Source organism: Drosophila tropicalis, unplaced genomic scaffold (assembly GCF_018151085.1).
Source record: "Drosophila tropicalis isolate 14030-0801.00 unplaced genomic scaffold, ASM1815108v1 contig_586, whole genome shotgun sequence".
Lineage (NCBI taxonomy): Eukaryota > Metazoa > Arthropoda > Insecta > Diptera > Drosophilidae > Drosophila > Drosophila tropicalis.
The window spans coordinates 47,700-60,544 of NW_027173062.1; the positions used below are offsets into that span (position 1 = coordinate 47,700).

Below are 12,845 nucleotides of genomic sequence, written 5' to 3' on the forward strand. Positions count from 1 at the left end.
TCTCACTACTACTACGTGTTAAAAAAAAAAAAAAAAATAACTAACTAACTAGCTCGCCACGGTTGCTGCTATTGCTGCTGCTGCTGCTGATGTTGATGTTGCTGCTGCTGCGGCGACTTCTCAGCGACGGCTTCGTCTCCGCTCTGCTCTGTGGGACTCTTTGGGGGGCTATTTGCTTGGCTTGGGTTTTGCTTGATTTTTCGTTCGCTTTTGCCTTTGCCAGTTTGCCTTGCCTCGGCCGCTTTGGATGCTCATTCAGTTTTTTGCGCTCAACGCTTGTTGTACGGAACCGTTTTGTTTGTCGCCAAAAAAAACAAAAAATAAATAAAAATTTAAAAAATACATATACATATATCCATCTATATACATTTATTCATATTTATGTATATATAGTTTCTATATATGTATGTTTGTGTCGATGTTGTTGCTGTCGATAGTTCTTTAAACAGTTTTTTTTTCTGTTTTTGATTTTGGACCCCTTTGCTCTCTGTTCTCTGTTGTAACATTTCGCGGTTTCTGCGGCTGTAAAACAAAAAATAATATAAACTGGGAACACAAAAAAAAAAATAATGTAATCAAAAAAATTAACGACAAACCAACAAAAACAACAACATCAGTAACTAAGCGAGATAGCAGCAGCCTCAAGAACACACACCAAGTAAACAACAACACAGCCTCTCGAAGTCTCGGTTAGTCTCATCTCAACTTGCCTCGAGTTCCGCGATTAAAAAAAAAATTGATATATATACATACATACCTACATATATAAATATATGTAAAAAAAAAAAAAATACATATATAAATATAAAAATTATCCATTTGCATGTGTCTGCGTATGCGTATATGTATATTTGTGTATCTCTCCCTCGCTCACTCTCTCTGTCTCTATCACCGTGTCTCTGTGTGTGTGTGTTTGTGTGTGTGTATGTGTGTTAGTGTGAGTGAGTAAACCGAAAAAGCCAAGAGCTAACCACAAGCCAAGCCTAAAGCTTTGTCTATCCACAATGTGAAGTTTTTTATATTCAAAGAAGTGTGTGATTTCAATCTATATAGAGAAAAGCAACAAAGTTAATATAATAATAATAAATCGAAATATATAAATGATTCCTGTGTTTCATCTAAATCATTATACATCCTGAATAAATATAATGTATGCAACGATTGCGAATTGCCAGAATTGGTTGTTGTTGCAGTTGCAGCCAAAGGATTTGTGGATTTTAGAAAGCTGCTGAAATCGGTCGTCGTAAGGCACAAGGTAAGCCACAAAATCAGCTAGTGAGTGCGTGAGTGATTGATATACATACACACATACATATGTGTGTGTGTGTGTGTTAGTCTGCGTTTGTGTGTGTGTGTGTGTGAGCGACAGTAAGAACGAAATTGATGGGTGGTGGCAACCCTAGATTTAATAATAACGCGCATACGCCATGCTGGTTTGCCATATCCAATGGAAAAACGCATTCAGCAATTTAACGCCAAAATAATCCATATTAAATGCAAGACTAATATTATTTAATGGCAAATATTCAACTAAAAGTGATTTTTTTTTTTTCTTAAACAAGAAGAACACCATCTATTCAAAGCCTTGTTGCTAATTCTACTTAAATTTCAGTCATGGCAATTTACTTAAGTTGCTTTTGCAGTCGTGTGACAAAGTTTTTCTTCATAACTTATATTTTCTTAAACAAAAAACAAAAAGCCGACAAATTCTGTTTAAACTTTAACATTTTCCGTTACAAATCAAATATTTGCCTGACTTTTGAATAGTGAAATTCGTGATTGAACCTATCTAGTTATATGACAAATCGGTTCAATATGTGTTCATGCAACATATCTGATTAGATTGTGGTTGAAAGTTCTTACAAAATTGAAGTAAAGTTTCTTTATATGTGGTCTAGTTCATTCAAGTTTTGCTAGTAATCTAAATCACAATCTGTGAATTCGTAAACCAAGCTCTTAACTGGTACAAAAATATTGACAATTAGTAAAATAGTTAGTAGATAATAGTTACCTGCCAGTACAAATCAATGGAAAGAAATATGTGATTTAACTAATTTAATCAAATCGAAATAGTTTTCCCCCACTAGTTCTAAGGAAATGCTGACTATTCCTTTGCAAAAGTCATTAAATACTTAATATGTACTGTAATCAAATTAATTTTTCTCAAATATAAATCTTTCATATTAATTGCATATTCATTAAGACAAATGATGAACTAAATCAACGACATTCCACACAATTCACAATTAGCGCGACAACAAGAAATCGAGAGAGAAGGGGTAAAAAAAACCCTTCGATCGGGAAATGTATCTGGGTACGAGTATGCATGGACAAGGTTGATAATTTATGGCGCCATTTGGTTAATTGAATAATTGCATGTGACTCGATGGGCGTGGTGGTGGTGGAGTGGAGCACAAGTCAGTCAGTTGACATCGATTACTATTGCATAAGTGTTTGGCTTAAACTGAAATCTATGGCCCTATCGGATTACATATACTTTAAACTGATTTGCATTTAAACTGAATGGCATAAACAAAGAATTTAGATACTAAATCAAATTGAAAGCGTATTTAGTTCGATAAACAATACCCAATTGTGTTTATTAACTGCGATGCAATTTCGAAAAGGTCAAACAAAGTGTACAAAGTATATAAAAATACAGTTCTATAAAAAATGCAAATGTCGACTTGTTAATACTCTGTACATGATGACAAATCTACTGACCTATATACACTTTTTTTTTTTATACACTTTTTTCAATAAAGTTTCAAATAGACAGTTATTTACAATAATTATTCAATTTCTGAAATGACAACAACCTGGCACCTCTATATAAGGCGAGGATAAACCTCTAACCCTCTTAGTCCTTAAGATCTAACGAATGAAGATATAACTTTGTGAACAATAATATATCCTTTATGCCTACAGTTAAGAGGGTATGAAAATTGTTTGCTGTGAGATTTTTGTACAATTTTTTTTTTCTTTCAACGAAATATTTGGCTATAGAAACTTGTTGGCTAGGTGTGAAATTGATAGCTACGAACAAAAAACCTGATAAAAAAAAACAAAAAGCGAAAAAAAAAAAAAACAAAAAATACAATAATGAAATAACCGACATCGACTACGATGAGACGACTATGAAGGTCTACCACTTTCAGAAATTCGACAAAAAAAAAAAAAAAAAAAAAAAAAAAAAAAAAAAAAATGAGCACGCAATCAAGCAACAAGTTGGAAGTGGCTCCATCTCCCATCTCCGTGTTTGCTGGCCTGGCAAATCACATTGCTGATAACAACAACTAAGCAATGCGGCAATAATTTGACTCCCCTTCCATGCTTCACCTAAGTGGCTACTGGTCATCAGCATGGGGAAGGCAACTTTTGCTGGCTTAGGCCAACATTTTATCAAAAGTGGTGGCATTAGCTAGTCGCTGGCTGCTGGCTGTTGGCCGCTAGTCTCCTGCCACCCTTTCTCTGTCCCACTTCAGTGTTCCAAGATTGCATGCAAAACGAAACTGGTCACACTGGACCATAAGCGGGAGGCAGAGGAGGCAGCCTCCCAATAGTTTCACTTATTTTACACGCATTTCTTAACGATAAATAAATTCCACAAGCAGATGCGACCGAAGACGACGACAACGACGACGACGACGAAAACGACGACAAAACCAAAGCAACCTGCCTGCTCTGGTCTGGGTCTGAGCCTCAGCCTGAGCCTGGTCAGTAACAACTTTTGCTATCACGTTTCCATGCAAAAATTTCATTGGTATTTCGCTTGTACTTGAATTGCATATATGCAGGTGAAGCCGGCGTAGAGTAGGAGTAGGAGTTGCTATTGCAATTGCTGTTGCTGTTGCTTGTGTGGCAGGTGGCAACTGCAACTAATGCTCTAGCTTTGGCACTGGCTTTGGCTCTCGTGGTTGAAAGTCAGTTTTGGTCAGTTCTGCCTGGTGGCTTGGACTTTGGCTCGAGCTCGAATATTGTAGTTGGCAAATTGAAATATTTCCGCCTTTAGATGTGGCGCCTAAAAGGCAAAATGGTAACAGCCAATAGAGGCAAGGGGTGGGCTACATGCAATCAATTTAAATTAGTATTCGTTTTATAAAATAACCAAATATTAGATAAGTGGAGCAAACAAATTTGTGAAAACGAATCATGATTGGGTAATATAATTTTATTACAATATAATCTTTAATTTAAGTTCAATTTAAATTGATAAAGAATTGAATGTTTGAAAATATTCTATTCTTTTGATTTGAGTCGACTGAATTTATTTTTTTATTGGTGACATGAATGAATAAAATTGAAGAAGACTAATCGAATGTATTCTTTTAATGTTGAATGTTTAATATAAATGTAATATTTTACAATTCAGACTTAGGTAACATCATAATATTTATGCGAAACTCATTTGTCATTTATTTTGTCAATCATAATTTGTCAAAATTGAAAGATGAATGAACTCGTGTCTCAAGGTGGCAGAGACAAACTATTTTATCTTTTCTTCTTTTTTTTTTTTGTCATCTGCTAAGCAAACGAAAAGAAGTATAAAGAAAATCTGAAATATTGTTTAAGGTCATCTGCTTAAAAGAACCTAGTTATACTGGTTTCTCGAATACAATTCTAAGTCAATGTGGCGTATACTTGATATGTGCTAATATGCAAACACATTTCTTCTGGCCTTTCACTGATAATAGCAATAATATTCATAAATTGAATACTTTGTAGATTGAATCGATATACATATATACATATGTGCAATATACTATGTATAGTATAATGATTTATCACGTCTGACACTTGGGCCAAACCACTTGTCAAATGGTTAAGAATCGAACAACACCCAACGACAATCGACAAACGACAAACGACAACGGCAACATGCTGTGATTTTAGATAAATTCATAACTCAAAGCCTAACTTGTCTTGCCTTCAAAGTTCAAATCACTTGGCACTCGGGTATGTCTATATGTGTGTGTGTGTGTTTGTATTTCATTTTAATTATTTATTTATGCCGTATTTTTGCGCGCCTTCATAACATACTCGTACATCGATAAGCCTCAAATGGAGAGACATCATTTAAATTTACAGTTATGCGGGCCGATTTGCTTGGGTTTGAATTGCTTTCGGTTTGTTTACATTTACTCAGAGCAGCCTGCAGCAGCAGCAGCAAACACCAACACCAACATCAACAGCAGCAACATCAACCAATATCAGCTGTGGCCCAGGGCGAAATTTTTGATTTAACGAACTTGAAATTGCTGTAAAAACAACAAGCAAAAAACAAAACAAGAAAAAAAACGATTAAATGTTCATACATAGCTCATATCTTTCCTCTTTCCCACAATACTTACAGTTGTTGTTGCTGTTGTAGTTGCTGCTGTTTATGTTGTTGTTGTTGCTGGTGTTGTTGTCGTTCTGGGATATCCCTAGTTTTCCATTGCCCTAATTCTGGGAATTTAGTTCACTTGATAATTGGTTTAAGAATGGGGAAAAAGAACTACTGATTAGGACTCAAACTTAAGCAAATGAACTAAAAACAATATTTAGTAGTTATGTCAATAATAAATTATTATATTTAAACTTTATTTAAATCTTTACTTAGTACTTATCTTTTATAAACTGTTGGACGCTTTGCCAAAGTTTAAGTTCTGTAAAGTCATTTGTACATCTGATTCGAAAGATGTTTTCCTTGGGCTAATCGTAAGGTTTTTATTTAAACTTAAGAGTCTCAGCTAAAGATCGGGTCAAAATAAAACCCTTGATATGAGAAAAACCGGACATTTCAAACTGTTTTATTAATAGTATCATTAGCAAGTTTCAACTTGTTTGTGGTAAGTGTCTTGGACTAATGAAATAGGAAGATCTGGGAAAATCGGCAACAGAATCTCATGCTAATTCTAAAAGATATCTGAATACTTTATAATTCTTTGCAGAAATAAATGGCTTTAAGTCCATTGTAAACTTTTACGGGTATAATAACTGCACTCTCAACCCAAATTGACAATCTCTAACTACAAGAATATGGGTATGATATGACATCAGTTCAAAGTTTCAACATTGATTGCGTGTTCTAAGGAAGACTATGCAATGGGTCAACGATATAAATATAATATATTCGATTCAAAAAGCTATAACAAAACTATGAAAACTATATTAAAATGTATTTAAATAAGTTTCGGTTCTGTTGTAAGTAAAAGTGGTGTTATGGATATCACTTATTCAGAACAAATATTTCGTTTTTTTCTTTGGGGCTCTCGTGTAATGTATGTCCATTAATGACAGATTCTTCAATGACTTCTTCATTTATTATTTTCCACTAAGTTTCAACCTTCCGGCAATAATAGATAAATCCTTATTGTTCTCTGCGCAATTGATGTACAATACATTTGGCAACATCATTAAATTTCTTATTTGCTAACCAATAAATGTTTTAATGAAAACTAATTTAATTTATAATAGTTTTTTTTTATGATTTTAAATGATTGATCAATAAAATATCACCCTCGATCGGTAAAGAAATTGTGTTCTTAGACATCATGAGCCACTTCTAAACTTTAAGTTCAAAATTTCTTGTCTGTGCAAATGGGTAAATAACATTTTTTAAAAAGAAGATCTTAGAGGTTCGAAAAGGTATAAAGAACAAAAACTTATGGAACAATAAATAGAATATATGTATAAGTACAGGACCGTAATCTAAACTATCATAAGCTGAAACCATTTGTAATCGTAGGAGAGGATATAATGAGTTATATAAAGGGCATGGCTATGCTAGTCGAAATAAAGTAGTCGCGGCTCCTATTGTTGATCTTAATCAATTAGTGTGGACAGGTGATCTTACCATTTAAATTTACACCAAGCATAGTTTTGAAGAGCACAGAGTCCAAATTGTTTTTGTAATTATTAGTATTCGTGAAAAATGTTGGCTGGAATCGCCTTATATTGGCCCACAATACAGAGCCAGGATACAGGTTTACCCAGTATGGACTTTACTTCACTCCAATTGATACAAGACGGAATATAGCTCTAACGGTTTACTGGATAGCTCAGTCAATTACAGATTTTTCAACTCTAATGCTTATAAAATCGAAAAACTTTAAAAACTTTTCCGACAGCTTAAGTGTTTCTTCGCAATAACTTTTACTTTCCTTCTAGATTACTGTGTTTATTTTGACACATTTTCTTTTGTTTTTTGTATCATATCTTCTATAATTAGCACAAATCTTGATTCTAATCACATCTATACACACACACACACACACACATATTGGATTACAAGACTTTGAAGAAGAAAACAACAGGGAATAACCCGTTTCCAGTGTAACCCTCACAGTTAGCTGGATACGCCAGTTTTGAACCACTTTCGGTTGGTTGTGAAGAGTTCTAACCAGGCTCAAGATTAATTAACTTATAGTGCTAGCAAACATCATAATAACATTTAAATGAATGTAAATATGTTTGTATGTATGTATTTAGATTGATCGTAACCACAGAATTTCAAGGAAGCAGCCATAAAAAACAATGCAAACAAAGCATTAAAATTAACATTAACATTTACGACAAATGTTAAGAAAATTTCTATAATCATACTGAAGGCAATTTACATTTTTATGTAACAACTTCTTGCTATAAAAATAAAATGCATTAACTATGTTACAGCACTTGACTCTTTTATTATTGTTGTAATTATCATAATTGCAATGCAAAAGAGACAGAGAGAGAGGGGGTTTACAAGACAGAGATAAATAGATAGTCTCACTTAGTTAGTCACAGTCAGAGTCAACATCCTGTGGTTTATTCACACTCCAGATAGAAGCTTTTGTCTCGCTGGCTCTTAAATGTTCCATTTTCATTGATGCAAATCGGTTATCAAGTGACAAGAAAGTACTCAGGCAGGCACGCAGACACATTTATAGATATACAGGGTGCTTACAAGGTATTTTGTATAAATTTCAGAAGCGAATTGGAATAAAGATATCAATTAAACCATAAAACTCTTCAAGCAACTTATTATGACACCAAAAAATATGTAATACATCCTCTTCTTCTAGGTGCACTTTGTGTTTAAAGGGAGTGATAGAAAGGCAAAAGGAGCAAATTCTGAATAGAGAACTACGTCTTAAGAGATTTTGACTTTTTTTGCACCAAATTTCACAAAAATAATTAGCTTTAAGGCCCATATAGATGTCCTAATAGTTTCTGTTTCAATATTAAAGACTTTTTCGGGTTAAGACATCCACAATGGTAGACAAATATCTAAACCTGTTCAAGAAAGGTGAAAAGATTGAAAAGTCATTTTTAAATTGTTAAACTGTTTCCCAATCAAAAAAGTTTTCAAAGCAAACCAACTTTAGGTTTTTGAATTGAATTGTGGGGCCTCACAAACGGCCCCCTCAAAATATTGATATTTCTAATCGTTTAAAACTTTTTTCGGTTGTGGGTCGGGCAATTTCTGTGAATCCTCTCGAATCCTTCTGGAAAATTACTACATTTTTAACCCTAAACTCTCATTTTATTAAGGGATACCCAATGATCCGAAACTCACAAATCAGAAAAGATTAAGGAAACCTTGCATGAAAAGTTTTAACAAGAAATTTTGTTGGACTCTTAGAAACTTGATTTGAAAAAAATGTCTTAAATACTTTTCTGAGTCACCCTGTATAAATTGGTGTGTGTGACTAAGTGACACGCGTTTCGAGCATCCATTGCAGCTGCTGCTGCTGCTGCTGAAGCGGCTATCACTTCACTTGACTTCACTTTAGCAGCGGAATCAGCAGCAGCGCAGTCTCTTCTCTCAGTCAAAGAAACTTTGCTTCTGATAAGCTTATGTTTCAAAAACAAAGTAAAAAAAAAGGTCTTCTTTGTAATTGTTGTTGTTGCTTATGCTGATGCTGCTGCTGCTGCTGTGTCCAGTTGTGACACAAAGTGGGATAGAGAGCAAATGAGAGGGAGAGAAAAAACAGCACGAGGTTTGCTAAGGCGGCAACGCAACGGCGCTTGGGCTATAGCAATTTACAATAACAGCAACTACACCACACTATGCATATAATAAAAGCAACAACAACAACAGCAACATCTACTACCAGCGTCATCGACGACAACAACAACAACGACAACGACGACGACAACAACGACGACTACTCCACCAACTGGCAGCGACGTTGATTGCCACGGAATGCCGTCAAACAGGTTAAAAATGTAGGTAGAAATTCAATTAAAAATTGGTTATTTATTTATTTTAGCATGCACAGAGATCAACAAGTATCACCAAGTCTCTCCATCTCTATATCTTTCTCTTTCTCAAATCTACAAAAATTGTTAAATAAATAACCAACATAATCTAAATAATTTAATTAAGTTTTACTTAACTGTGACACGCAACGTTTTTTAGTTGTCTCCTGTCAAAGAGAACTCAAATCTCGCAAAACTGTCAATCAAATTGGCGTCAAGCATGAGTCGTGCCACCAGCCACCGGCCATCAGCCATCGGCCACTAGCCAGCATCCAACAAGGCAGTTTTGAAAGTGAAAACCCCGAAAAGCTCAGCATGTGGCCCCCAGCAACAGCAGCAGCAGCAGTGACAGTAGTTTAGTGACCAGTTAAGGAACAGGCAAAATGTTCAATCAGTTCCAGCATTTGCTTAGTTTTCTGGAAAGAAATTTGCAATAAGAAACTAATATGGCTAAAAATTTGCAAGAAAATCAATCAAATTCATATCTAATGAGTCACTTGTTGTTAGTCGACATGCTAATACCCTGTGTCACTGCAATTTTTTATGAATAGTAAAACCAAGAAAGACTGTTTAGTCAGGATATCATTAAGGGCAAATATCCAATATTTAGGGACTATGTCCTTTTTACAAGGGCATGATACACAAAAAGCTTTTACTTTAGTTTTGTTATTTTTTTAGAGATTGCAATTCTGGAGCTCTTGAAAAAGCTATACAGGCAACCTACTGACCTTATTGTTCTGCCTTTGAAATATTCTTCTATGGAAGATTGACCTAAGGCTGTCTTTTTTCAAATATAAAGTTGACATTTTTGATTTTGGGTTAATCTATTTTACTTTTAAGGCCTCAAATGATAGTAAATTATATTGGCTACCTTTGAAATAAGACAGTTCAATTCCTTCCAAGTCGGTTTTACGTATGTATTTTTTGTAAATATTGAATAACAATTGGCTACAGAAAATATTTTTAAAACACAATTCATGTGTAAACTCTAGAACTTAAATATTTAAAGCATATAGGATAGCCAATATCGGTTGGAGAACCCTTAAAGTCCACGTTTATTAATCATTAAACTTTCGAGATATTCTACGTTCCTGAAGAATTTTGATACAAACTGAAATCACAAAATCTATTACTCGCCATTTGCTCGCCCTCAAACACCATTTAAGATTATTTTATAGTTATTTTTTATATATGGTTGCGGATGTTACTTATTTTGAGATCCCTAAAAAACAAAAAAATTCTTATGAGAGTAAAGTCGAAAGTCTTAAACTATGTATTCAGAAGCATTCCCTTGTTTTCCAAACGTCACGTTTGTTTCTTTTGTCATGGTTATTTCTAACAGTTTAATGAATTATATCATTATGAATTTGGAAATCTCTTATAAATAACACAATGTTAACTACAGAAATTCATATACCAAAGCAGTGCAAAGAATTTGAAAACCTTTTCTTCAAGAAGATTTTGATTATGTTATGCATCTCAAATATTTTAAAATCAATAATAAACATCTGGTTATACATATGTCAGAGAAAGTCTTATTCCATAATTTGATATCTCAGAACTTTAAAATGTTGGAAATTCTGAAAAAAACAAACAAATTTTTCCTACCTTATCTTCCTAAAAACATAATTTAAATAAATTTAAAATCGTTAATCAAATGCTTTTCGGTCTAACAATAAGTCGGAAGTGAAATCAATCTTCAGTTTATTGAACACATGAACTTCATTACTTTAATTAGATAAGTTAAATTTTATGGATGAGAATATTTTGTGCCAAAATTACATATAAAAAATGTAAGGATGTCGTCCTTTACAATTAGTAAAATATTTATAAAAAAGAGTTCTTATGCAAATATGTTTTTATTTGAAATTAGCTACTTTGATAATCTATTCCCATATTCCAGTTCAAAGCGATATCATTTTGTGTTATTACAATTACTTATGCACATATTTGTTGGCAAAAACCGCAAACAAAAGTTAATTTTAGCCGATCTATTTATAAATATCTAGATTTTTGCGGCCCACTAACCAAACAAAATAGCAATAGCAAAACTGATCCAAGCCAAGTGTGAGAGGTGGCCATATAAATAAATACGTATACGTATGTGTAGTGTGTGTACAGATATATATATATAAGTATTTGTATATACGTAAGCCCAGATATAGTTACGACCCCAAGCCATAGGTATGTAATTGGTAACTGGTTGCAACACAGCAAAGCAACGTCAACAGCGATTCGAGTCGAATTGAGTCGAGTCGCAACGCAGCAAAGTCGAGTTTGCTGCAGAGACAGAGTGAGAGAGTGAGAAGAGGGAAGATCTGTCTGATGGATCGTTTCAATTTGTGACCGTGACATGCATGATTAAGATACTAATGCCTTCGATTTGAAGATGAGAGCTTGATCAGATCAGGTTGCTCAGCTGGAAGTGCGCGGGGTCTGATGGGGACCTTTGCTTAATCTTAAGTTTTTTCGTTTGTTTTTTTTAATTCGCAACTGCCAAAAGAAATTTACACTTAAATTCATTTGAACTATTTAAGTTTGAGAGAACTGGATGCTTTCAGGAAGTGTTCAATGTGGGGGCTAAGTAGAAAAGGTAGGTAGCTAGTCAAACAGAAAGACAGGCAGACAAATGATCTTGGGCGAGAAGCGTTCCGTTCCGTTCCGTACGCCCGTTTTGCCCTGTTTGATGATATATGATGGAAAACTTTCGTTTCTGGCCTTCGCTATGAATTCATAATGGCTGTGTGTGTGTGTGTTTTGGTGTGCTGTGCGTATTGTGGAAAAATCTGTGGCATGCCGCCATGGAAAATGTGTGTGAGTGTGTTATTTTTTCCACCCAACTCTCTGTGGTATGTGAATTTACGAGCATTTAGGTATGGGGATTTTTCTTTTATTTTATGCTTTTCATGCCCCCATCCCTTTCTCTCTCTCTCTTTCTGTCTCTCTGTCTCTCACAATCGACCCAATAAAATGTTGGTCGAAATATGCGAAATGGTCAATTTAAAAGTACTACAATGACATGCATCTTTTGTGTTGGAAAAATTGTGAAATTCCCTCAAATTGAAGTGGGCTGAAGATGGATGGCGCCAGTTTTATCTAAATGAAGACTCATCATTATTACCTATAAGCACATTTCCACGCTGAGAGATTTAAGTAGAATCAAAACAACTCAATAAATATGTCGAAATTTTGGAAAAGCGTAAAGGAAGCATGGGAAAAGTTATAGTCTTTGGTTGCCATAAAGTTTACTTTGAATTTTGCTCACGAAAATCGCATCAAGGCAGGTGTTAGAACGCAGAAAGTATTGATATCCTTAATGATTAAAGTCCTTGCCATAAAATGAAAATTCTCAATAGAACAAACTATTTGATCCAATGGGAATCGGGATTGATGCAATTGATAACAATTAAACAATTTGTTAATTATGTATTATGTTACACACCAGCAAGTTTGGGGTTTATTTTTATTCGGCTGTTTACTACACATATATTTTATTGGTCAACGTGAGAAGTTAAGTCGATTTAGCCATTTATATCTGTGCTTACTAACATCACGTCCCTAATTAAGAGAGGGAACCTTGGTATTTAAGATTTTTTGTGCCTAATTGATATAAAGTT

General features: G+C 34.3%; 1 protein-coding gene across 1 annotated transcript in view; it reads left to right on the plus strand.

Annotated features, from left to right (window-relative positions):
* The first annotated feature begins 1,159 nt into the window (after positions 1 to 1,159).
* Positions 1,160 to 12,845, plus strand: part of LOC137575645 (protein decapentaplegic-like) — a 41,913-nt gene continuing 30,227 nt past the window's right edge. Inside the window, exon 1 of the mRNA XM_068288278.1 lies at positions 1,160 to 1,255. The gene's annotated coding sequence lies outside the window, so the exon portion shown is untranslated. The remainder of the gene's footprint in view (positions 1,256 to 12,845) is intronic.